Source organism: Cygnus olor, chromosome 15 (assembly GCF_009769625.2).
Source record: "Cygnus olor isolate bCygOlo1 chromosome 15, bCygOlo1.pri.v2, whole genome shotgun sequence".
NCBI lineage: Eukaryota > Metazoa > Chordata > Aves > Anseriformes > Anatidae > Cygnus > Cygnus olor.
Window position 1 is genome coordinate 13,140,312 of NC_049183.1, and position 11,447 is coordinate 13,151,758.

Genomic DNA, 11,447 nt, shown 5'->3' on the forward strand with positions numbered 1-11,447 from the left:
CCTCAGCCTAGAGAGGGACAGGAACACAACACTCATTTTAGGCTAATGGAGGCTGTAGCATTTGATGCAGTGAAATAGCTTTCTCATACCATTTCATCCTGCACTGTAACACCTGCAGCAGTACAATGGGGTGAGATGTAGTTTTAATTTCATGCTGCTGAGGTTGAAGAGGTACTCTATGCCTTTTTATGAAGTCAGTACACTTACCTATTGCTTTCTGCACACCTTTATGTATGACAGAGCTCTTGGATATTATAACAGCAGCTGTTACTAGAAGAAAGCAGCTCTGCTTCTGCTACACAGTTCTACCTGGGCAGGGCCTATACTTGGTCAGAGACAGAAGATAGAAAATGAAAAAAAAAAAAAAAAATCAGGTCTTTGCCTGCCATTGCATTTTTTCTCAGAACCTGAGAGAGTTAGTTGCAGAGAAGACAATTAATTTTAAAGAAGAGTGAATTGTTTGTGGAGATTTAGCAAGCCTGTCTAGTAAAGGGATTCTAATTCCAAAATTAGTGTTACATGTTGGCAATATCAGATATGTTCAGTTATGCTTCAGGAAAGGAGGCAGCAGGTTGCTGAGTAAATGTCTTCCTCCTGTTCAGCACTAGAATTCTTGGATTGTGCAGTTTGAATAATTCCTTGGAGTCTCAAACTTCAGCAAATTGAACAAATGTCTTCTTACAGAAGGGAGATTCCAATGCATATTACCAAGGTCTCTTGACTCCCAGTCCTATTAACTTTTAATGGAACTTTTTCCCTTTTTGTAAGGCTGGGGTGATGGTGACATTGTTAAGTTTATACTGCTTTCCTAATTGCGGTCCAAAGTCCTGTTTAAACACAGGATGCTTGTTCCACTAAAAATCAGATGTGCAACAATTTGATCCTTATCTTTGGAAGGGGAATTAAAGACTTTCATGTTTCATTAAAACCAGGTCTCTGTCTCCAGCAGTTAGGTGGCTCAATTCTGATTTTGTACTTCCCACACTTGTGAACTCACTGCATTCCCTTACTTTGTTTTCTATGCCTCTCTGGCTATGGTAGAGTCTTGCTGAGGTGCTTGTACTGACATCCTGCACCTGATAATTGGGAGAAATAGTCATAAACATCCGAGCAGCATGAGGAACAAATGCCAGGGAATAGAGAGATTAATGGAGATGAAAGTAAAAGAGAAAAACAAAAACAAAAACAAAAACATGACTTTCTACAGAAATATTGCAGTGAGATTTGTGAGCTGAAAGTTTAGCTACCAAATTGGTAAACACACCACAGCTAGCAGTGCAAATCATCCGTCTTGCTGGGAAGCAATACCTTCTCTAGGACCTTGTTAAGAGCACATGCGCAATCTCCACCCCACTGACTTACATCACCTACCTTTTAACTACCAAAGCTGTTTTTGCACCTCCACAAGACCCTTACCCAACCACACAGCTTTCTGCTGGGTTAGGGATTTACGCTGTTTGCTGTTCCTTGCCAAATAACTGTGAGCTTGATGCACCTGGAGGAATAGGGTCTACCTTCCAAGGCCATACTCACACGCGAGAAACAGACTCATCACCCCCCAGCATGCATACCGACCCTTCAGTCCCAGTGCCACTGCTGCTTACCACTTCACACCATGAAAACAGTGGTCCTGGAATAAACTTTATATTTCTGTCACATGCCAAGGACCCCAGTGATATGAAGAAGGTGGGCTGCCTGGCCTTTAGTTATGGACACAAGAGAAAGCTGCAAGCTGCCTTTCTGGGATGAGTTTCTGTGGAAACCACTGCTCTCACAACATCAGCGCTGTGGCTGTGCAGCTCCTGCAGGAGGCAGGCACCACCGAGAGAGTTTTCCCCGTCCTCACGCTACAGCTGATTTCAGCAAAGGCTGTGCCAGGCATGGGCCTCGTTTAACGTAAGAGGCACCAACACTCAGGACTGTCATTTACTTTAATGTGGCTTGCGGGTGGCAGGCAGCAGCAACACAAGTGGTATCAACACAGAACATCACAGATAAGAAAAATCAACATCTCTGATGGCTGATGCTGTGAATGAAGATGACAAAGCTCATTTCAGCCCTTTATCTGAACGGGTAATGTAAGCTTTGTTTCCTGATCTATACACAGGTATGAAATTCCTAGAGTTGTTTTCAACAAAACTCTGAAAAAAGGATTTATCCTCTAACTACTCAGACTCAATTAGACATGGTGGTGAATAAGCATCTTTGGCTCAGTCCTACATAGTAATGGCTTTACAAAAACTGCCAAAAGAATGGTAGTTAATTTTCTGTTTTAATACACTGGACATTTAAAATTCAAAGAATATGCTTTGCCTAATTATACTAATTGCATCACGTAAGTAAAAAATGAGCCATAAGTGTCTAAGGCTGTTGCTTTAGCTTAGATACATCATCTGTGATTACAGATCAGCTCAGGCATATCTTAGACATTTCTTTTGTCCATCTAGTAAAACTTGCTCTACCTTTCAATGCATATTCATCCAGGCTTTTAAAAGCCACCGTGTGTTACAGAGGAAACTCATCAGCTAGCTTCACTGCCCAAGTTCTCAGCAATTTACAATGGAAAAATGTATCAGTAGCAACACCCCTGTAGTCTGTGTCATTTCCCCTCAGCACAGTGGTTTCTGTCCTCTGCTGAGAAATAAAGCACCACTTAACACGTCCAGACCTCAGCCTGCATCAGACCTGCTTCTCCACAGACAGGCCAGACCTTGCACATAGCCTTGTGAGCCGGCACACAGAGAAGTGTCTTTCAGACAAGTGGTGTGCCTGTGCAGAAAAGAGGTAACAAAGCTGGTGATGTTCCACTGCTGCTGTAATGAAAGCATTCAGGGCTCTGCAAACACGCCCTGGATATGCCTATAACTCACCCCCAGATGGAAGGGAAAACAAGCAGCCCACATGAAGAGCCCCTGCAATACTAAAGGAGCAATTACTGCTGTCTGACCATCAGTAATACCAGTACCAAATCTCTGCAGACAGCTCAGCAGCATCACGCCTTAAAGGATGTATTTACCGCAACCAGGTGACAGGGCTGGGAAATGCCTTTCACATGCCTGCCTCCAGAACAAACCCAGCCAAACCAAGTCACTCCCCTGCTCATTCTGCAGCCACAGGGGGCTGACTGCAGGGGCAGGAGCGTACCGTGCAGGACAGAGGTTGTCCCAGCCCCTTTTGGAGACTTTCCCCAGTTAGCCCAGGTCAGGTGTAAAGTAGAACTGTGATCCTAAAAAGCTCGAGCTGTGGACTACCCATTTTCACACCCTTTTAGTGCTAGGTAGGGGGGGGAATTACCCTTAGGATGTAAATACACTTTCAGACCTTCAGATTCCTCCATTTCCTTGTCTCTTGGTCTTCACACTTCTGTGTCTTCATTCACCTCTCTAAGCTTTCAGGCTGGGTTGGTGGAACAGAAAAGACAGCTCATGCTGCTATGCATGGGGACACCAGGGCTGGCCTCACTGTCCCCCACTGTCACCACCCCAGTGCTGCTCAGGGAGGTGACATTTCAGCCACAACCAGGCCCAGGGCTGTGACATTTCAGCCACCAACAGGCCCTGGGTGGAGGAGCTGCACCACCAGAGCTGGCAGATAGAGAACCAGGCTGTACATTTCAAAAGAAGACATGGCCCAGTCATGCTGGCTCCAAAATAAAACCTTATTAGTCTGCATTAGCAATTACACCTGCACTTCTGGTGTACACAGGCCTTGATATGGGCCAGGGCAGGGGCACAGGTGAGCCCTGGGGCTCGTTGCCTTCAGGTGCACCCTTTCGGGACGGGTCTGACAATTACAGCTCTCACTAGGTGCCAACAAGGAAAAGCTGCGGTTAGAAAACAAATGGCAGCCATTGCTAAGTGACAGCATGTACACAGGCCTGTCACAGCCATAGGACAGGCCGCTGCAGCCACACAGCAACTCCATCTTGTCTATAGAGCTGAGGGAAAAAATGCTGGTTTCATTACTTTCTGGTAACCTTAACCAGATTATTGTATGGTTTGGGTTCCGACAAAGAGCCCTGTGAGAACAAAGCTGAGGCCCACTGAAACCAGAGGAAGCAAATTTGGTTCAAAAACATCTTTAATATTGTACGCTCTTTCAACTTACTTTTTTTCCCCCCAGTGAACTAGTGCACAAGACAAAATTGTGGCTGTCTTGGGTAGAGTCCATTTCTGATTAACAGGAAATAAGTGACAAAATTTTCCATGAGGGTCATTTGAAAGAAAAAAAAACAACATAAAAAAACAACACACACAAAAAACAATGCCACACCTATCAGCTTCCAAAGCAAACCCGTGGGCTACATTTAGCACTGAGTGTTTCTGTAACATTTGAAAAAGATAACTTTTTCAGAGCTGCAAACAACAAATGTCCTCACAAATATTTATGTAATTTTCAAGTTCCAATTTAAAGTGATGGGTGAGTTATTGAGGAGCCTGGGATCTGGCAGGGCACAGAGGGGTCACTTGCTCCAGTGAAAGGGGTGGGAGGAAGCTGTACTAGGTCCCTAAACACCATTTTGCCTGCGTGGAGTATTGTAAATCCCAAAAGAGGAGAGAATATAATTAGCATGACTGGCAGCTTAATACAACCAAGGAAGAAACATTTTTAAAAAAAGAAAGGAGTATTACAACCAGGCTGTGTACAACTTGCTCACCCTACATACTACTACAGACTTTAAAAAAAACACACACCAAAACCAAAAACTGTCTGAGGCTGTGCTGGCAGCAGAAACAAAGGGACCAATCCATCTACCCCCTGTGAACAGATAGGAAGTGACCAGGATATGTCACGACACAGCTGCCGAGTGGAGGAGAAGTGCACAAACGCATAGGCAGCTCAGCATGCCTGAATGCACGCGTGTGCTCCGTGCCAGCACAACCACACAGCCAAACACGAGGGATAACCTCCAGCTGCCAGAATAGCACATTTTGGTGTGAAACACCCGGCCAGGGCACTTGTGGCCACTGCCGCTTCAGCCAGCCATTCTCAGGGACTGCTGGACCAAGTTATGCCCTTTCCTAATGAATTCTCTTCCAGCTCCAGAAGCCTCAATTTCCAACGCCGGGAGTAACAGCTCTGACCCTGCCTATGGCTCTAACACGTGGGCTTGTGCCAGTGTGATCAGGACTCATCCAGGCGGATAAAGCCAACTTGACTGTTGCCTTTGGTCACTGTCTCCCCAATAACATATTAAACACTTCTGTTTTGCGCATTCTTCCAGAGAAAAATGTGATTTTTTCTCTCCATTTTACTTAGAAATGCAGCTAGCTAGCTGTAGATTCTTCTAGCTATTCTCCTTATTGCTCAGATTGCTTCTCCACAGCTGGGTGTGCTTCATGCCAGCATTAAAGTCCTGTGCCCCTGCTCTCCAAATCACACAGCACACATCGCAGTGCAGAAAAAGGTCTGAGTTCTCAGCAGCATTAAATTAACCAGCCCAAAGGTGCAGCCCAGCCAAACAAGAGGCATGTCCTCCTCGCACACTGCAGCAGGGCTTAGCCATGCTGGTACTACAGACATATCATCATGGAGAGAAGCAGGGAGACCTCCAGCCTCTCTAATTCCTGCTGCTGGGAACTTCTGCCACACAGGGATCAGCCAGGCCTTCCTCCCTAGTTTGGGAGCATCTTCTCCACCCTTTGTTTATTGTGATGAGATCAAAGATCCATCTCCATGGAAACGTCTGAGCTCAAAGAGTTTCTGCACTACAGCTCTGCATCCTGCTCCCAGGGTTTGGCACTGTTTGTTGAAACAGAAGCTTTGAGATTCAATGTATCAGCACTCGGGTCTCTACATAAATGGCTTGATCAGTAATAATTTATAGCACGAGCAGCACGTGTATAAATAGCACATGCCACAGAGCGGGAACAGCACGGCAAGCTCAGGGGTTCACTAAAGATTTGGGGAGATTCCCTCTGAAATGAGGACTAGATGTGAGAGAACGCCTTGTGCAACACAGCCAGTAGGCATGCGTTTTGTAACCCGTGGGCTTTTGCTCTGGGGCTAGGACAGGAGGGAGTCACCATACCTGTTGCAGTGAGCTTTTATCAGCTCCAGCTGCATCCACAGCCCATGAAGAGTGTGGTGTCCGGCTGTTCATGAAGGCATCCTGTGGCTCCTACTGCTTCCATGCTGTCCAAAGTAGACGAGGGACACATGTGCTCTTCCACAGCTGACACACAGCCACCTACTGACCTTCATCCCCACATCCGAAGTTGGGTAGGACTTCCAGCAGACCTAGAGCCCAGGCCAAGGTGGGCAGTGGCTGGAGTCCCTTACCTCCCACTTCGCACAGCTCATCTGCAAGGATGTTTAGACTCCCCCAGCAGAGACAAATAGCAGCACAACACCCAGCCCTGCAAAGCCTGCATGAATTCTGCACTCATACTGCTCCCCTGGGAGTGGCAGCCGCTGGGGGCACAGCTGCTGGGTCACTCCAGTGATTTCCCTTCTGGTAGCACTGAGCTCCAACTCCTCCAGCACAGTCACTCCTACAGCTAAGTCCCAGGAGAGGGAAAATAAAAAGAAATAAAGGAGACAGACATGGTTTATGACATTTTTATTCCCTGCTCAGCTCACCACATGGCCACACAAGCTGCTGAACTGCTGCACCGTGGGCAGGAGCGACCAGCCGGGAGGGAAAATACACATCGGCAAAAAGTAGATGTGAAACTGCAGCTCCACAAGAAATCCTGGATTCAGTTTAAGCCTCGTAAGAACGGAGGCCAGAACAACAAGAAGAGAAGCAGAACTCGCTTGTGAGGCTCACATTTTCATGGATGTGTCCTGAGAAGTGAGAGCAGCAAACAGCAAAGCAGAGCTGACAGCACTGACCTGGAGAGCATCAGGCAGAGCCTGCGGCAGGACCAAGCCCCATACATCTCGCAGCACTGCCGGGGCCAGATCCAGCTTCTGTGGAAGTCACGCCACATCTTGCTACTGCTTGCAGCAGTGGTGAGCCCCAAGTTGCCCATATGCACACAGAATGTTATTTTTATAATCATATTAAAAAATTTCAGAATAGCAACTGTGCAGAGAGCAACCCAGCTGCCAGTGTTTAGCCTTATCCTAGGGCACAGGCAGAATATGCTAGGCATGAATTAATACTGCATAAGCTGCACCATGCTGAGTTTCATGGCTTAATTATAAAAGAGAAAGCAATAATCAGGGGATCTGTAAGGCTAATAAGTGTTCTGAGAACACTGAGTGTGACACAAGAGCCACAGCCAGTGTGACAGGACATGAACGCGTTTAAAAAGCACATTAATCACACGCTGCACATTAATTCACAGCTGGCTTCCAATGACAGCACTTGGCCTTTAGCCACCTCCGTAGCATCACTGTGCACAAGCGGATCAGCACCCAGCCCAGAGCAAAGCAGCCTGCCCATGAGCACAAGTCCCAGCCAGGACACAGAGCTCAGTCCGACAGGACACAGATTTGAGCTCGGTCTGAAAGCTCCGCAGCCCTGCGACTGCCCCCCGCCTTGTGCCTTTACACCCGGGCTCAGTTTAGCGCTAACACTGCTACCAGCATCCACCTGGATGCACAGCACCATTCACAAGGTGAAAAGCAAAGCAAAGAGAAAGTCCTGGTGAATTCTCCAGATGTCTCTGCAGTGAAACCCTTGAAAGCAATTCCATTTCCCAGTGTCTCCAAGAAAACCTCTCCTCTCCATCTTGTATCTCATCTCACTGCAGTTTTTTAATTACACAGCTCGATGCGGGGCTTGTTCTCAGTATAGAAACATGGGAATCCGTGAACAGTTTTCTAGAGTGTACTGTCTCCAGTGCGATTATTGGCCATGTGAAACTCGATGTCTAGGTGTCTCTCTTTTAGGGAAAACTATGACAAAGCTTAAAATGGAGACAGCACCAAAGAGAACCCCTCCACCAGCACTATCACACAGCAACCTCCAAATTCCTCTAGCCTAAGATACCAGCATAGGAATTTTCCCAGCCCTTTACCAGCTGCCGCTATCAGCAAGGTGCTCCTTGGGCTGAAATGCTGCAGGACTGGGTGCCAGCCCCAGCTGCAGGAGAAATAACGAAGCACTCCCAAACATCCACTTCTGCCCAATAATTCACTGCATCTGAGACAGTTTCCTTGCTGCAAACTTCTCATCCTCTAGCCCTCCTCAAAGGGCAACTCTCTTCACACTTCTTTGTGCGAAGATCTATTATCAAAGAAAAGCATTACAAAGCAAGTATCTGCTCTTCTTCTCTTCCTAATAATCCCAAATTTAACTATGTCCTACTTAACACCCCCTCTGGAACCAGGAAGCGAGATGCTATTTCTGCTGGCCTCAATATGTGAACTCTGCTGAATCCCAGGGAAGGCACAGACCGGGCTGAGTTTAAAGCCGGGGATGGGTTGTTCAGGCAGCGGCCTCGTTCCTCAGGGGTCCCAAACCTTAGTCTGAAGCCAAGAGGTAGCAATCCTCAACATTTCCAGCAGAAAAATTAAAAATAATAAAATTAAATTAAAAAAAAAGTTAATCAGTCTGTACAATCCCTAGATACTCTATGCCAGACCAAATTTTTGCTCTAAAGTTGCATTCTCCTTAGTATGAAAACCTATCTGCATCCTCTTCTGTGAAGACTGAGGAACCTGAAATTGCTCCTTCTCTTGGCACCATGGACCATCCACACCGATTTCCCACAGGGAGATTTCAAACGTGAGATTGGTGGTAAAAAGGGAAAACAACCCTGCATATGAGCAGAGCTTGGGGTAAGATAAATTCTCCTGAGATTAGCACGAAGACAGATCTGAAGCAGCCATTACCCAGCTCACTGGGTGGACAGACCCTTCTCAAGGGTCTCAAACACAAGTTTTAAATCTGAATAAACCCACAACATTAGAAGCTGCCCCAGATACACGTTGAAGCATGCTCCAGTAACAGATTGGCAAATAAATGGCTCCCACAGATCTTCTGCCCAGTGTTTTCATCTTCATTTAATAGCTGTTCTCCTTTTCCCTCCCTTCCCTTCCCTTTTCCCCCAGCATCAGCTTGTAACAGCAGATTGCGCTCACTAATCAAAGAGGGGCCGGGCTCTCTGTGTTTGTTTCTTAATGTCTGTGTCACTACAGTAACACCAGCCAAACACTTGTTTTCATTAATGTTGCTCCCCAAGCCTGCCAATGGAGCCTGAACCGTGCCAGGACACAGCAGAGAGGGACAATTTCGCTGGTCGGGCACAACTCCAGATGGAGCACGAGCACTGCCTCGGGGACACTGATGTCTCCACTCTATCACCTACCAGAAGGTGCCTGCTGCTCTCTTCTTCTCCTCCACCATCCTTCACTGCTGCTGCTCCTAGCTGCTCCACGGGGAATTTTGAAAGGAATCGTGAATTAAAAACAAAACAAAATGACTCAAGTATGATACTCACATCACTATTGACCTCCACAAGGTTTATCCCTGGGGCTGTTTAGGGGAGGGCGATGGATGGGGCACAAGGCAGCATCCCCGAGCACGTCCTGGCACTCAGATGAGGATGGTTTGGGTAGTGCCCAGAGCAGCAGCTGGGCACAGGAGGAGCCTTTCCAAGCACCAGGACAATACAACACATTTTTAAAGCGTATCGTTGTGAGTGAGTGGAAGAGGAATGTTTCGTCTCCCTTTCATGCCCTCTGATGTACACAAAGGGCCAAAACAACTGATGTCAGAGAGGAAGCACAAAGCTCCTGTGGCCTCATCTGACAGTCCCTCAGACTGTCCTGTTCAAGCAGAATGCCTGCTTTAATAACTCCTCTCCTGCTTCAGACTCTCTAGCTAGAACCACCTCACTGTAGAGCAGCAAGAGAAGACTAGACTGGTATTTCTGTGCATTCCCCAGTTCTCCCCCGGTGCACGGCACAGTCCCAGGGTGAAGCAGCTCCTTGAATGGCCATGGCAGCGTTTGGACCAAGAGCAAAGTAACCACTCGTGACACAGCCTTCTGCAGGGCTGACCAAATCTAGGTCAGCTCTTTGTGGTCAAAGAGCAGTGAGCGAACAGCGGATGAACCCGTGGTGCTTTGTCTAGACTGATACTAATACCCAAACTTTCTTAAAGCTTGCTCGTGTGCACTCATGCTTTGTTGTGGTAGTACACACTGATAATGAAAGTAATCCTGGCCTCTTCAGAACCGCCTGCAGATCACAAGAATACAGAAGTAACACTGACTTTTGAACAGCCCAAACTCCAGTAACAGGACTGTATTTCACACCTGCAGCGAGCAATTTGCTATCTGAAAAATACCTGCCCAGATATTCAGAGCACAGCCCTACCAGGAGAGCCTCTCAAGAAGCCCTGATCAAACTGAAACGCAAGAAAAACTGAAGAAGGAAGCGAGAACACAGGGGGGAAAGACACCCCATGGCAGCACAGGGAACTGTCCCTGCAGGCTGCTGAATCGCCTGTGGTCCCAGGGGACATGTAGGAGCTGCCTGCAGGGACCCAGGGCAGCACCACCGCAGCTGCCCAGGAGCGATTTAGGAACACTCCCCAGGAACACAATCTGCAAGTCATTTCTAAAGGACCAGATCGAACCACAAGATCACCTTTCCGAGCAGAGCAGAGCAGAAAGCACCACATTTCATCCCATCCCTGCTGTGCCAAACCCAGTAACATGTGCTTGGCAGAAGCCCATCTTGCAGAAAGACATCTTATCCTGATTGGAAAACGCTAACATATGGAGAGACTTTCACTTTCCTCAGTGATTTGTTCCAGCAGCTAATCAGCTTCATTCTGAAAAAAATTAATGCCTATTTTCTCATTTCAATTTGTCTGGCTTCAGCTTGCAGCTGTGAGTCTGGGCCACATCTCTTCTCCCTCACTTAAACAGCTCTTGGATACCTGGCCTTTCTCCTTGGGGCGATATTTGTATTCTGCTATACAATTTTCTTCAGATGAACGGTGTGGTTTCTTAAGTTCCAGTCCTAGGCACTGTTCTGGGGATGTTTTCATTGCATCCCCCCTGAGGACGTGCTGCTGCACGAACTCCCCTGTGCTCACCCACCAAAGGCAGGCAGCTGTGTTACATCCCCCTGCTCGGAGGCAACGCTTCACGGCTTGGCCAGGAAATACAACTCGGCACAAACACTTGAGTTTGGTGCAGAATAACGATGGCTGCTGCTCGCTGCAGATAAAGGCTGCTTGTGGTGAGCATCACATCTCCGCTGCCACCAGCCTTCATCGCAGCTGAGCTAAGGCTGAGTGCAACCTCCCCGGTGCTGCTCTGGCCCTAAAACTCTTTCCTAAAACCCTTCCCGGCCTTAAAACTCTTTCCCTCTGATCCACTCCACATCCACCCTCTATAACTCCTGGCTCACTTCTCATCCGATTCCTGGCCACCTCCTCCTCCCTTTTCCCCTTCCTGTCACACTGATCTCCTCTCAATAGAACCACTCACCTCCTAAAAAGCCTCCTAGTGGACATGTGGCTGTTTCCCCACCCATCA

At 47.4% G+C, this 11,447-nt stretch overlaps 1 long non-coding RNA gene across 2 annotated transcripts; it reads right to left on the reverse strand.

Annotated features, from left to right (window-relative positions):
- Window positions 1-398: 398 nt before the first annotated feature.
- Window positions 399-7,632, reverse strand: LOC121078578. 2 transcript variants are annotated; one of them, XR_005824643.1, is made up of 3 exons: window positions 3,685-7,632; window positions 3,322-3,396; window positions 399-1,076 (listed from the first exon to the last, which is right to left on the reverse strand). It is a non-coding gene; the product is annotated as an uncharacterized LOC121078578 (long non-coding RNA). The 2 variants fall into 2 exon arrangements; XR_005824644.1 differs by lacking the exon at window positions 399-1,076 and adding an exon at window positions 2,164-2,769.
- Window positions 7,633-11,447: the final 3,815 nt, after the last annotated feature.